Below are 12500 nucleotides of genomic sequence, written 5' to 3'. Positions count from 1 at the left end.
AGCCTTGTAATCTCTATTCTGTTATATTAACTAGATAATTGCAATCATTCACTTATCGGCGCGGCGTTGATATAATTCAAAATCCGATTCTGCTGGATTCTGGCCTTCAGTTTTAATGGCTGCTCTCCACTTCTTATTGGGACTTTCTCTAATCAAAGGGAATATGTCATCTTCTGAATTATCAAAGCAGCAACCCTCAGTGGGGTAAAGAGCCGTCAGTGCATCTTAGTGGTGCCACTGTATAAGCATTTCTGAAGGGTGTTTGCAGAGTTTTCCATGGTGTCATAGTTTCAACCACTTTTTTAAACAAAATGGCACACAACAAACAGCTTTTTAATGTTTTCCATGAAATGTAGGTACGATGCGTGAATGCACGTATATTTGCATAAAGGTGATACACACGCACAAAATGCACGTACTTATTATTATTACACATACTCATACATAATTTTATATATATATATTAATATCTTAATATATATATATATATATAGATATATATATATCGTATATAAATACATATATATATATATATATATATATGTGGGGTGTGTGTGTGTGTGTGTGTGTTGTGTGTGCGTGTGTGTGTGTATGTATGTATGTAGGTATGTAATGATAAAAGCTCAAATCACTATTGGATCCTCGAAACATTCAGTAACTATTACTGTATATGTTTCGTGATCAAATGAGTGTGACAATCTATTTAGGCTCTGTTATCAGCATTATTGCTTGCTGCAATATAGAATGGCTAGCCAAATATTAACAAAAGAGTTTAATTAAATGGTAGGAACACTTTGCATATAATTGGAATGGTTTTCCGTATAATGTTTTCTTATGTATGGGCTGACTGTTACATACATGGATTTCACTTTGAGTTTAGGGGAGATTCCTTTGAAATTAAGTATTTCTCGGGGGTTTTTGGAATTGTCCGGTTGTGGTGTGTGAGTCTAAGTCCACCTTCCTTTGCGAAGACTTTTTTTTTGTTTTCGCTTCCTTACGACTGTCATCTCGTAAGTATTTCTGGTTCCCCCCATCTTCCTTGGGATATCTTATAGAGTGGTCTCTTAAAACTAAGAGAGGATTCAAACAGATCAGTTGAACAGATATAACACTTTGATTTCCTGTACTCCATACTAGAGATGCAGCTGCTCGGTCGGGAGACCGATATGTTTTTTGAAGGTTGGCACGGAACTGCCCATTCTAAAGCATCCCTTCGATAGCGGAACCAGTGGCTTATCTCTCAGCGATTCATATAAAACATACGTAGTCCCGCCGGCTCGGAAGTTACAAGTTTCCGGCGTAGGGTTAACCGGTCAACTGCTTCCCATGGAAGTTTGTTTGTGCAAAGTTATCATTAATATAAATGTGACAACGCTCAGAGCTAACCAGGCTACTGCAGACAAGCGCATAGCGTAATCTAGATCTGCTTTGGTCACGTAGGAACCCTCCTAATGCAATGACCTCAGTCCATTGGTTTTTATTTTACAGATACTTTAAATCTGAATAATGTATTATTATAACAGTTTAGCTCGGACTGCTTACCTATTCAATCCTTGAATAAAAAAAAATTACTTTAAACATTGTTTCTTTAGGAGCGTGCTCGTAACCATAGCCTAGGTATAAACAAAATAAGTTGATTACATGCATAAAAAGGTTCTGTTACATACCCTTTTGACATATTTCATAAATAAAGAATAATGCATTGAAAATCTAGAGCCATGTTTGGTAATAATAGTGATTAGTACGCGCCCAAAAAATAATCAAAGGAAAAATCAAAAGATTAACAATGCATACATGATTGATATGATAATAGGTAACCTGATTAAGAATAATTGGTTACTGCATATATTTATAGCATGATCAGGATAACTTGTTAAAGAGTACTTGTCACTCTTTGTAATAGGATAAATATAATTGTACCATGGTATAGATAGTATAACTGTGTAAATTGTGCACAAATGCAATATATAGGGCTGATGATATTTTATTGGTGCCCGAAAAATAACCTTTAGAGTATATTAATGTTAGAATATTGGGCTATAATATTTTATTAGTGCCCGGAGATACTTTAACTGTTCAAATGCAAAGTCGTGAGTATTTCTTGTCCTACATTTTTTGCCACCATACGACGCTTTTCACACACAACACAATTCCGACAATTCCCTTAGGCACATAGACAAAACTGAAGTGGCCGTTCAGGCGGCCCTAAACTCAACGACTTGAGTTTAAAACGGGTTGACGTCATCTAGACGGGCCAATACGTGTCCTTGGAGATCCTTCTGTTTTACGCCTCAGCCTCGCCAAGCAAAGATTTGACCGCGATAACCAATTATGCCGTCACGCTGAACACGTCAGCTGAATGTAGTAGCGAAGATTTTCTCCACCTGCATATCGATGACGCGGTGGGGGTCCTCTCAGCCAGTTGGCGTCAACGATGAGCCACCCGCGCGTTGTATGGGAGTAGGTAGTGATGGGATGATTGTAGATGCCCAAGTGTAGTTCGCAAAATACGCCTTCTCAACGTATTTGTGTTGACCTCCCTCTGACGGTGTGTTGTAGATGTCCCCGTACAACCATCGGCTTTGCTTACAAAGATAGGGGCATGGCGGTGGTCCCATCTGGACACACTACGTCCGGAATCCGCTTTATCGTAAACGGATCCGAGGAACCATTATTCATCCTGTAAATTGAATTTATTACCGTAAAAGTGATAAGTTTTTCCCCAGACAACTTCGATTGTATGAGATAGGAGAGTCCGTGTTAGCACTATGCCTAACTCACATGAATCCCGTTGCTATAGGATAGAATTCAAAAGAGTCAGCTGTACCATGTTATATTCATGGCTTCTGAACAGTGAGTATTTATATCTAAGTCTTTTAATGACTGTAAATTGATTTCCTATCAGAAGAAATCAGTACACTGCCCCGATCAAATTGGATATTACCTGGGCTTGAGTTATTCGTCATTGGAAAGTAAGGAAACGGGTGCTATTTTGTCATGAATTGCAGCATCGGAAAGAAGCAAAAGGTTTGTGATCATAATTTCTATTAAATTTTCAACGCTGACATGATATTAGAGCTAATAATAGAACTCTACTTTATGGGTCGTCTAATAAAGGAATATAACCTAGTTTCTCAACCGTCCGTTTTCCCAAAGTTAACGTCAGATCTTTAATAGGCATGAGGTGGGTAGGAGACAACCACCCCTTTTTTTTTTGTCGCTAACGTAATCGCTTCTACGTATTCTTTTGACTTCTAAATAAAATGTGATATTTTCACACGGATATGATCTATTTTCGAACTATAGTAAGCTATGGTAAGCCAGCCAATGGTGAACTTCCATGACCTGATCGATATTATTTGGATGGTCATTTACGATTACTCATTATTTGATTGATTGAAGATACTGGCTGCGAGTTTCGGACAAGCTAATTCGGTTTTGTGTTGCAAAACTCAATCCTTTAATTTTGATTATTTATCTTAAGGCGTATTTGAAAATTCCCTAAGCCTAGCTGCGCAACTGATCCTAAGATGTTCATCCAGCCCAGAATAAGCGGGTTGCGGCGTTACGAGAGTATTGTGGCCGCACGACGCCATCAGCAGGTTCACACGAGCAAGTTCCTCTGCCTCGGCGGTTTTAATTTGTATGTCATAAGACACATTTCCGCGACGCTTAGTGTTTGACTAGCGAATCTCTGGTTAGCATGAAAATTACGTTCGTGCATTTCCTTAAGCGAATATAGCAAACCTCATCCAGGTCATTCTTTAAGTAAGGACGTCATCTTCAGGCGAAAATATTGCGTGGCCATATCTACTTCTATACAATATTACTTGACACGATGAATACATCATCTATTCTCTCATAATCGAGCCAGTGAATTAAATTCTATTTCCTTTCGTCCTAGCGCTCTTTCCATAAACAAAGATGTCTGAATACACTATAACTGCCTAACAATAACAGATTCATTTTGAAGACCTGCAATGATAAAACATATGTAATAACTCGTCGTAAAAGAATAGGTTTTACATACAAATATGACTTAATAGATATATATATAATTTTATACAAGTTTCATAAATAAAACCATTTTTCCCTCACTCCCAGTCTACCTTTCTTTAGATTCTGATATGTGGCCAATGGAACTATTCTCGACATCAGTGGGTTTTGGATCCATTTTTGACCCTAAATCTATTGGCCGTTAAATTGTTCTAAATGTTAAACGGGCCGATTCACACCTGTATGTGGTCAGTTTATATTTAAACCTTTACGTACGTATACTTGTATGTATACCTGATGCCCCACGGCATATGCTTAGTTGGCTTAGCTATTTTATCATGATGTTTTTTTTCATTATTCATTTGTGCTTCTTTCTAGATTCTTACGAAGTAATATTTTATCGACTTATGCTTGCATATCCCTACATCCTTTAAGGGTTTTGATAAACTATTGTAGGCTTAGGATGTTGGAAAGGCTTTCTAGCGCGGGATACCGTACAGTGCCTCGTGCGGTGTCATTTTAATAGACACATGATACGAGTGATTAAGTGTGCTTAGTACTGCAGGTATGGCAATGTCCTCCAGTCTGGGGTCCTGCCCCCCCCTAAGGTAACCCTTACGATTTGCCCTTTCCCACTAGCCCATTAGACTCTGGGTGATAGGATTTTCCAAAAATGGTATTGATTTTCTTTATACAAGGAATTCCACAAGGAGTTAAGGAAATGATTATTGAACTCCCCCCGCCCGAGTCTGATGATAATATGTGTGGAATTCCCATGTTTTACAATGTAGCACCTCGTAAAACTTCCTAGCTCACTCGAAACCGCGGTTGTTTTTTAAGCGCTGATACGTTTCTGTAATATCCGAGTCAAGCATCTATAATTACTGGCAGGTGCTTATTTCCTCCTGTCTGACTCGTAAAATCTGTTAATAATCTAAATGTAATTAACTCTTTCAAGGTTTGATTTGGCACGGGTAAATCCCCTAGGCTGACAGGTGTCTTCGTGTGCCCTTGTATTCTTGACAAAGTGGCGACAATTGCTATGTGCTTTATTTATATCTGTAAGCATCCGTATTCCAATAAAATAGGATTTGGGCTTTCCTGTGACAATTAAGGAATAACCCGGTGTCCATGCGCAGTGATTTTCATGCAACCATTTTAAAGACAGTGGGTAATGAGTTATATAGGTACCACCACCTGGTTGTTATTCAACTGCTGTGTGGGTTGTGGTTTTTCCTCGTCAACTCCGATCTGAACACAGGATATTATCCTTTATGGTATAATTCGCCTGCTTATACTTTATGTCTTCCTTTCCCTTCGGTTTCCGTTTAAACGCAAATAATATTTTTTCTATTTTGCGGATCTTTTCTTTGTTCCGCGTCTGTAATCAGTTCAGGCACTCCAGCCCATATCTTCCTTTCAGATTATATTTTCCAACAATATGGGCGGTGGAGTTGAGATATCTATTAATTCAGCATGGCTCGGTACAAGATGAAGAAGGGGTTTGCTGATAATGCGTTCAGCAATGATATTTGCTTTCCCGATAAATACCCCGATCCTCTCGCGAGCCAAAGTCCTGGATGGATCATGTGTTCCACCAGTTCGCTTAGTGGCTGTGACTAAAGCCTTTAAAGAAGTCGTTAGGGGCTTATGATCAGTGAGAACCTTGACTGGATAACCGTATATATAATTTAAAATGCACGAGTGAATTAACATAGAGAGCCCTTCCTTGTCTATTACTTGCATATTTACTTTCGGAGGTCTCAGTTTAAACGATGAATAAAAAGCTAATAGGGAAAAAACTGTTTTATCATATTTGTTGAATGCAAGACCCACCTACGTTCCTAGGTCTTAGGCGTCTGTTGCTATGAAAAATTCCTTACCGAAGTCATGAAATTTGCAAGATAGGAAAACTACAACAGTTCACAGCATATTTTCATTTAAATCTAACGCCTGTTGATGAATTTCGACCATAATGAATCTACACGCTAAACGAACGCCCCTTTTTTTAATAAATCGGTTAGGGGGAGGCGGCTATGATTGAGTAGTTGCGTATAAAAGCGCGGAAGTAACGCGGCGGCGGCGGCGGGAAGCGGGTCGGCGGCGATAATATTAACCACTCACAAGCCTAAAAATTGCTGTATTCCTTGGACGTTAGTAGTATCGGAAAGTTACGGATAGCCCGACACCTTATCATGGACGAACTTGTAAGTTTTTTGTTGTGAGTAGTCAATCATGAAATTGCGTTTTCCTTTGCAGATTAAAAAGCTACTATGATGTTTGTAAAAAACAGAAAATAAACAAAAAGTAAATTAGAATAATAGTTTAATCGTGTTCAACTTAGTCCTTGCTCATCCTATTCTGAAAATGACAATATTTTTTTAATGAAGTTTACCATTATACAAATTAAAACAGGTAGATTTCATCATTAGGTCCCTTTTCAGTTATCTGCTTCGTATCACAAGTATTTTGAATATAAGACATTAATTTTAAAAATGAATTAACAAAATCAACAGTACTTGGATTATGTGGAAATACTGATTTATGTTGAGCATGAATGAAAAATATATCTGTATATTTTAATAAAGCAGCATGATGCACCAGTATAATAATAATAGTAATAATAATAATAATAATAATAATAATATAATAATAATAATAATAATAATAATAATAATAAAAATAGAGGCAAATCATATAAGCATGGAAGTCTGCACACAGACAGAGACACAGACACAGTATTATAACTTGCACCTAATGAAAAATCTAAATATTTCTTATTTTCTGTATTTAGTTTATTAAATTATTGAATACATCGCAAACTATTTTTCAGTCGTTATTGAATGAATAATTTATTCTAACCTTTATTCCCTCAGTTAATTAGACTTACAGATCTTGTATTGTATTAGGTCCCCCACCCCCACCAACACACGCGGTCTCCCCCCGCCACCCACTACCACCAGCCCCTGAAATCCCTTGATCCCTCCAGTGTCAGCTACTGATTCTCGACTTCTGCGAACCCCAGACAACCCCATCTAGTATTCATGACAGAACCTCTGGCGACTTGGAATATATATTTCTGGAATTGGAAAGGAAATAATAAATGTTACCACTGGAATTTTAAGCCCACACACGCACACACATATTCCCCAGATGATCATTTTTATTTTTGTATGACATCTGTCTTTGTCTGCCACTGCTGCTCCATAATTGAAGCGTTTCATCGGATACTGGTAAATGTCATGCTATATTAGAACAGCCTTTTGGGTCGAGGTGTGAAATCTGAAATTCTTCGTGCTTTTTAAATTAAATCGGTGTGATTGAAGGGAACAGAATTTTATATTTGTTTGTACAAATTCATGAAAACTCTATCTCTGGAAAATTGAAGAATATTGCCACATACAATGGGTACTGAATGGCAGTTTATTCTTATTTACAGACATACTTACATTACATATAATTTTAATAATATTGACGAGTAAAAACATCAAGAAACACTAAATAATTTCCAGATATTCTTCTCTTAAGATTATTTTGTCACATATTTCTTTATATGCCATCTTTAAGTGATGATGGTATCTTTTTAGAATGTAAAATATCTCTCTCTCTCTCTCTCTCTCTCTCTCTCTCTCTCTCTCTCTCTTTATATATATATAAATATATATATATATATATATATATATATATATATATATATATATATATATATATATATACATATATATATATATATATATATATATATATATATATATATATATATATATATTACTATATATATAACTTATACATATAGTTATCATATATATGTATATATATAATTAAACAACTATTATCTTCTTATTTAAGGACAACTAAAAAAAAAAACATTTCTCGAACTCCCTAGAATACTTCATAGTCATTAACCACGTACTTCTAAACTAAAAAGCTATTAAATCCCTTGCCTTTGCAGAAAGGTCTTCACAATGATGCAATGCATGACATAAATGAGTTACTAAGCGGAATCCGCACCTACGTAAGCTGCACAGATCATAAAATTTCCGTAATAAATTCCAGTCATAAATTCCTACATTTCTTTTCCAACATTCAAGGGATGTTTTAACATTAGCTTAGCATTGTTCCCCGAAAACACTCATGATTCTAGAAATGCTGGATATTCTACATATGGCGTCAATTCTGAGTTTATAGTTAGTTGGTGTCCGAATAATTCTGTGAATAAACGAATGTCACTGGAGATTGATTATATGAGCTTCATAATCATTGGGTAAATTCCTGCAATAATAATAATAATAATCAATAATAATAATAATAATAAATAATAATAATAATAATAATAATAATAATAATAATAGAGTATAATAATCGAGAAATGTTTTTAGTTGTCTAAAGCTACCAGATGGGAGCAACATCAAACACATAGATGAGACAGGATACAAATACCTGGGAATAATGGAAGGAGGGAGATATAAAACACCAAGAGATGAAGGACGATCGATCAGGAAAGAATATGTGGCAGAGACTCAAGGCGATACTCAAGTCAAAACTCAACGCCGGAAATATGATAAAAGCCATAAACACATGGGCAGTGCCAGTAATCAGATACAGCGCAGGAATAGTGGAATGGACGAAGGCAGAACTCCGCAGCATAGATCAGAAAACCAGGAAACAAATGACAATACACAAAGCACTACACCCAAGAGCACAAATACGGACAGACTATACATAACACGAAAGGAAGGAGGGAGAGGACTACTAAGTATAGAGGACTGCGTCAACATCGAAAACAGAGCACTGGGGCAATATCTGAAAACCAGTGAAGACGAGTGGCTAAAGAGTGCATGGGAAGAAGGACTAATAAAAGTAGATGAAGACCCACCCAAATATACAGAGACAGGAGAAAGACAGAAAGAACAGAGGACTGGCACACAAACCAATGCACGGACAATACATAGACAGACTAAAGAACTAGCCAGCGATGACAATTGGCAATGGCTACAGAGGGGAGAGCTAAAAGAAGGAAACTGAAGGAATGATAACAGCGGCACAAGATCAGGCCCTAAGAACCAGATATGTTCAAAGTATGATAGACGGAAATAACATCTCTCCCATATGTAGAAGTACAATACGAAAAATGAAACCATAAAACCACATAGCAAGTGAATGCCCGGCACTTGCACAGAACCAGTACAAAAAGAGGCATGATTCAGTAGCAAAAGCCCTCCACGTGGAGCCTGTGCAAGAAACATCAGCTACCTTGCAGTAATAAGTGGTACGAGCACCAACCTGAAGGAGTGATAGAAAACGATCAGGCAAAGATCCTCTGGGACTATGGTATCAGAAACGGATAGGGTGATACGTGCAAATAGACCAGACGTGACGTTGATTGACAAAGTCAAGAAGAAAGTATCACTCATTGATGTCGCAATACCATGGGACACCAGAGTTGAAGAGAAAGAGAGGGAAAAAATGGATAAGTATCAAGATCTGAAAATAGAAATAAGAAGATATGGGATATGCCAGTGGAAATCGTACCCATAATCATAGGAGCACTAGGCACGATCCCAAGATCCCTGAAAAGGAATCTAGAAAACTAGAGGCTGAAGTAGCTCCAGGACTCATGCAAAAGAGTGTGATCCTAGAAACGGCACACATAGTAAGAAAAGTGATGGACTCCTAAGGAGGCAGGATGCAACCCGGAAGCCCCACACTATAAATAACACCCAGTCGAATTGGAGGACTGTGATAGAGCAATAATAATAATAATAATAATAATAATAATAATCAATAATAATAATAATAATCCCTCATTATGAAACAATTTTCCCCAAACCAAAATAAAAAGTTAGGAAATCCCTCGTTATTAAGAAAGCAAATTCCGTAACAAGTATAACCAGCAGTTTAGCTCATTAACTTTGCCCTTGTCAGTGCCAGGAATTGTCCTCGTGAAGCGAAGAATAAAATACAAAAATTATAATTTTTTTTTTTTTTTATTTACTCGAAGGTTATTCCGTAGATAATAATTTTGAGAATATAATCGTTATAATTGTTATTGATTTGGTTAATTCTACATGAGGATAACCTTCAAGTGTCTATTTTGTTATATTTTACATCATTCATTTTCAGTCAGTTATACATTTATTAGTAAAATATTTAGCAGAGAGAGATTAGACCAAATCAGGAGACAGTGAAGGACAATAAAGGCTCCATATTCACCAGAGAAACGTGAGAATTCACCGCCTCAGAAATATTTGGCAAGTTTAAATCGAAGATGGGCAAGGAAATGCCTTCACTGGGCTGGAATATGAATTTCCAAATTAACGCCGCTTAATGCCCCTAGGATCTGACTGCGGCTAATTATTTATCAGACCTCGAAGAAACCAGGAGAGATAAATCGATCTTCTCTGCTTCTCGGAAAGGTACTTAATAGATGCGGAAAGGGGGAACTGATACGAACTCCTCTCTAGTTCTTTACGTTGGAGAAGGGTCAGAGTTTCAGAACTTTTCAGCCTTGATTTTCCTAATTAAATCTGTCTAGCTATTTAGGTACAGCACTGAATGAAGGGTAATTAGGTATTGCTCTGACTTTTAACATCTGTTCTTTAGCCAATATAATGAGAACTTAACCAGCTTACGAAGATTATTTAATAATGTCAGCAGGTAAATAATGATGTTTTGGACATATTAGCATAAAAAGATAAAACTGAAGTAGAAGACATACTATAATGCGGACCCGACGGAAGGACAGAAAATATGACTTCTCTCTCTCTCTCTCTCTCTCTCTCTCTCTCTCTCTCTCTCTCTCTCTCTCTCTCTACTTATACAAACATTAGTTAGAACGATAGATGTTTTCCCGTGTATGTGTATGTTTGTTTGTGTATGTGGGATGGAGGGTTGGTGAGTGTTGTGTGTGTGTGTGTTTATGTATTCAGTAAGAAGATTGAACGAGTAGTTAAATAATGGGTTAAGTTCAAAAGCCAATTTGCTGATGACCTTCCAGTTGAGTATTTAGGCAAATAGGATCGTGCAGTGATTTATTCCATTTTTTTCAATATATGAGAACCCAATAAGCCCTAAGGTTTAAGGTGAAGGAGAGCTAAGGAGTGAAAGATAGTCATGAATGAGTGAGAGAAGGAATACTATAGAACAAAACAGTATGTAATGCCTTTTCACTTCAAGATCACACAATAAATTCGTCACCACAGAAGAGAACAGGCTGCTAAGAATTGCTCTTTATTTGATGAGGTCTAGAAATATCTTTAAGTACATGATAAAATCGAACAATTTCTTGCGACAAAAATATGTGATATTTTAAAGATCAATGAAACATCTATTTAAAGCAGATCTAAATGTAACGGCAGAAGAGAAAACTAGAAAAGACTCATGAATGACTGAGAAAAAGGAATAGCATCACAATTCATAGGGTACCTGAGATATGGATTCTGCTTACTAAATCATCATTTGCATTACCTTTGATTTTCATTGGTCTTTGATACCTAACAAAGAGGACTATAAATCAGTTAGAGAATATCAGGGTGTAATTTTCCAGAAGGGTCTTTCGACTTTCTTTTGGCCGTTGTACTAATCACGTGTGCTATTATCAGACATTTAACCGAATGTTACTTGAATTGCAATGTAATTTTATTTGCAGATTTTCGCTACAACAAAACAAGTTATCTCTCTCTCTCTCTCTCTCTCTCTCTCTCTCTCTCTCTCTCTCTCTCTCTCTCTGGGAAGTAGGACGACAAATCAGAAATTAAATCAAAGTATAATTACTTTGAAAATTATGTTGCAAACAGTAATTAAGCAGTGTTCTTCATATTTGTTTCTCAAATGATGACGAGAGAGAGAGAGAGAGATGAGAGAGAGAGAGAGAGAGAGAGGAGAGAGAGAGAGAGAGTGGATATATTTGAATAAACTTATTGTTTCTGTTTCCAAATTAACGTTTTGATGTGACTTTTTTACACTGGACTAAATATCACTTTAATTAATTTTGCCAAAAAATAAGATCGATTTAAGATCTGGTAACCTACGACAGCAAATCTGTATAAATTCATGGAAAGCTGACATCAAACAGACCGGACCAATCCCCAATTGCCCAATCAGATCATATTTTCGCGACCCTTGCATTAATCTGTTCCATATCATTCGTAAAATAAATATCATATAATATATATCAACTGGATTTTGCTGGAGCTTATCATCTCTCTCTCTCTCTCTCTCTCTCTCTCTCTGATGAGTATGTGACCACCTCTATACACTCTAAGAAAGGTTTGTTGTCATCCAATTAATGACAGCTAAATGGTTGAGAGATTCGTTGAATGGACAATATAATGAAATATATATTTAATGAATTTTATATATTATTTTTTCCTTTTCTAGGGCTAAGGAAAACGCGTATAGATTGTCATAGCTATGGCTATGGAAACGTATTTTGGTCCTGGATTTTTTGGGACATTTGTCGAGTCCTAGATCCCACGGAAAAGTGGATTTCATTCGGCGAGGAA

Source organism: Macrobrachium nipponense, chromosome 1 (genome assembly GCF_015104395.2).
Source record: "Macrobrachium nipponense isolate FS-2020 chromosome 1, ASM1510439v2, whole genome shotgun sequence".
In the NCBI taxonomy this organism is placed as follows: Eukaryota; Metazoa; Arthropoda; class Malacostraca; order Decapoda; family Palaemonidae; genus Macrobrachium; species Macrobrachium nipponense.
This window is presented reverse-complemented; position numbering follows the sequence as displayed.